Source organism: Labeo rohita, unplaced genomic scaffold (assembly GCF_022985175.1).
Source record: "Labeo rohita strain BAU-BD-2019 unplaced genomic scaffold, IGBB_LRoh.1.0 scaffold_2227, whole genome shotgun sequence".
NCBI lineage: Eukaryota > Metazoa > Chordata > Actinopteri > Cypriniformes > Cyprinidae > Labeo > Labeo rohita.
In genome coordinates this window covers 5,265-8,913 of record NW_026128470.1, presented here as the reverse complement: position 1 = coordinate 8,913, position 3,649 = coordinate 5,265, and the positions used below count along the sequence as shown (strand labels likewise).

General features: G+C 45.0%; 1 long non-coding RNA gene across 2 annotated transcripts; it reads right to left on the bottom strand.

The window, feature by feature from the left end:
• Positions 1-262: 262 nt before the first annotated feature.
• Positions 263-1,448, bottom strand: LOC127159509 (uncharacterized). 2 transcript variants are annotated; one of them, XR_007826466.1, is made up of 4 exons: positions 1,347-1,448; positions 975-1,181; positions 534-656; positions 263-442 (listed from the first exon to the last, which is right to left on the bottom strand). It is a non-coding gene; the product is annotated as an uncharacterized LOC127159509 (long non-coding RNA). The 2 variants fall into 2 exon arrangements; XR_007826465.1 differs by having other exon boundaries at positions 263-656.
• Positions 1,449-3,649: the final 2,201 nt, after the last annotated feature.

Below are 3,649 nucleotides of genomic sequence, written 5' to 3'. Positions count from 1 at the left end.
CACATGTGATTTATCGTGCAGCCCTAATATACACCTAGGATGCCTTGAGAGTGAGTAAATCATGGGCTAATTTCCATTTTTGGGTGAACTAGGCTCTTTATTTCAAGAAGTTTATTTCAAAGTGTGTAAATGTAAAGTGTGTAATGATGTTTGTGATCACTCAACACAATTTCATGAAGTTAAAGCATTTACACCAATTTCAGTAATAAACTGTTTCACAAAAGACAAATATAGCATCTACTGCAAAACTAAAAAAAAAATAATAATACACAGAACCTTTGACAATTTTTCATAACCTGAACTATATTCATATTGAATAAAACAAAATGATGAGAGCAGAAAATCCAGTAATACTTACGAAACACATCCTGTAAAATTCCTCTGGGTCATCCTCCAGGATCACTGAAAGGTCCTGAAGTACTGCAGTGGAAACATCAGATGACTATGAAAAAATAGAGACAGGCTGAGGATAACAATCATAAGCAAATCATGATTTAAAGATGACAACTACAGTCAACATGATAAAGAGATACCTTTTAATTAACTTGATGTGAAATTTTAAATCCTTTTTTCTAGAAAATGTCAAAAGTGCAGAGTCTGTGTCCAGTGCTGCGCAGAACTCAGATCCGAGATATGCGACTGAATCCTGCAAAGATCTAAGAACAAACATTGAGTGGCTATTAACATTTTGAAGGACACAATCCATAAACACACTTTTTGAAAAGGAATAGGGTTTTGAAAATTTTGGAAAAGGAAAGAAAACAGGTTTTGATGAGGAAAATAAATCTTTCAGTGAAAAGTCATCAAGGGTATTAAATACACATGTGCATTAAATTTACAGTCTTTGAAAGGACACTGACATTTATTGTTACTTGTCAAACGAGTATGCAAATTGAATAAAATCTGACACATCATCTGGCTCAGTTAAAGAAAAGGTTCACTCAAAAATAAAAATTAGCTATTAATTTACTCACCCTTACGCCACCCAAGATGTTCATGAGTATTTTTCTTCAGCAGAACAGCAAAGAAGATTTTTAGCTGAAAATGTGGCCTTTGGTGATTGATAAAATTTAAGTCAGAGACTGTCCATTTTTGGAGGGAAAAAACATATCAAGGAGCACAAAATTAATACCGGTTGCTCCTGATGATATATTGAGGTTTTATCAAGAAAGATGATCGATCTGTGGAAGAAAATGAAATAAATGCTTTTAAGTCTCATTTACTGCATTCATCTTACATTTATCTAAGTAGATCCTCTCTGCAAAGTAAACACAAATGTAAAGAATGTCTGTTATGTCACAAACATAGCACTTGTAACAAACATAAACTAAAGCATCTGAACTTACATTTCCACTGCACAGCAGTCATCAACTGGTATTCTAAAATAATAAAAAAGTGTTATCCATCAATCAAAAATCAGTGAACACTGAAAAAACAAAACCAAATGTATAGAGTGTTTTTTTTTCTTATGTAATGTAAATGGAAACATCTGGTATTTTAAAACGTCTCGGTTACGTATGGTAACCCTCGTTCCCTGATGGAGGGAACGGAGACGTTGTGTCGAGTAGTGTACGACACTAGGGGTCGCCCTTGAGAGCCCAAACACCTCTGACAGTTTTGAGAAAGGCCAATGAAAATTGGGTGTGCAGATTTGCATAGCTGGCCACGCCCCGGACATCCGGGTATAAATAGGGCAGCGTGTGCCTCTGCTCACTCGTTCTGATTCTGAGGAGCCGAGCGTCTCAGCTCACTCAGAGGCGGACCAGAGATGTGGCATGGGAGACACAACGTCTCCGTTCCCTCCATCAGGGAACGAGGGTTACCATACGTAACCGAGACGTTCCCTATCTGTCGTACACTCCGAGTTGTGTCGAGTAGTGTACGACACTAGGGGTCCCCGTAAAAACACGCCACATGTCTGACCGCGTCACGAGAGATAAGTGCAGAAGAAACAGGGCAACGTGTTAACGTAAGTGCAGCTCACCTCCTCTGTGACCATCCAACGTCCAAGGACTGACCTGTACAGCGGGGTCCTGCAGCCGGGCCTCCCGTAAGGGCGGCTGAGTGTCTTGAGATCGTTGGGAAAAATGCCTGCTCCCGAAGGAGAGACATTACGGAATTCACGACCTGCCCAACAGGGGGGGTTAGAGTGACATAGTTAGACATGGGACCTGAGATGGGTCTCACACCTGGGAAGACAGCCAGACTCAGATCCTAGAGAACCTGTTTTCAGGGGAAAACACCGCACCACAAGAGTTATAGGTGGAAATACACATATGGGGCCACATAAGGGGCCACTACATATGGGGCACAATCCAATCATAAAAAGGGTATTCATACCTTGTGAAGGGATTCCATAGCGAGTTTCTCCGCTAAACTCTGCCATGCGCAGCAGTGCCAATGATGGAGATGGTGTCCAGGGTTCGCATCAGGAAACCTACTGAAACTCAGAAGCGTAATCACCATTAGGGGAAGCGCTCTATGCAAGCTCTTTACACCAACCAGTGTGCTGAGTCAAGAGTTAGTAATCAAGACTCTAGCTGACACTGGTTCTGTGCGCAAATTATAAAATCTGGCAAATGTGTTAGGTGTAGCCCAACCTGCAGCTCTACAGATGTCTGTTAATGAGGCCCCATTCGCCAGGGCTGCTGAGGCAGCGATGCCCCTGGTTGAGTGGGCTCTTACCTCCAGAGGGCAGGGTAGGCCTCTGGCCAGGTAGGCCATACGGATCGCGTTTACCAGCCAATGGGAGATCCTCTGTTTGGAGACAGCTTTTCCCCTTCTGCTGTCCTCCGTAACAAACAAAGAGCTGTTCGAACGTCTGAAGGGCTGCGTTCGTTCAATGTAGATGCGCAGAGCACGGACTGGGCACAACAAGGTCAGGTTGGGGTCATCTTCCTGGGAAGAGAGAGCTTGCAAGGTCACTACCTGATCTCTGAACGGAGTGGTGGGGACCTTGGGCACATATCCAGGCCGGGGTCTCAAGACAACGTGAGAATCCGCTGGTCCGACCCAGGCACGAACTGTTCACGGAGAGGGCTTGGAGGTCTCCCACTCTTTTGATGGAAGTGAGCGCAGTCAAAAGAGCCGTCTTGAAGGAGAGAGCACGAGTTCGACTGACTGAAGGGGCTCGAATGGATCTTGTTGTAGGCCTAGGAGAACCACAGCAAGATCCCAAGAGGGGATGAGATGCGACCGAGGAGGGTTCAGCCTCCGGGCTCCTCTAAGAAACCTGATTATCAAATCGTGTTTCCCCACCGATCTGCCCCCCACCAAGTCATGGTTAGCTGATATAGCTGCGACATGAACCTTGAGTGTTGAGGCAGACAGGTGCCTGTCCAGGCCTTCTTGAAGGAAGGATAACACTGAATTGATGCCACAGCTCCGTGGGTCCTTCCCGTGAGAAGAACACCAGTTCACAAAGATGCGCCATTTTAGGTCATACAGCCGTCTGGTAGAGGGGGCTCTTGCCTGTAGAAGTGTGTTTACCACTGAAGGTGAAAGGTCTCTGAAGTCCTTCTGGTCGCGTCCAGGGACCAAAGGTGGAGGTTCCAAAGATCGGGGCGCGGGTGCCAAATTGTGCCCTTCCCCTGAGAAAGGAGGTCCTTCCTCAGAGGAATGCGCCAGGGAGGGGCTGATGCCAGGAGCA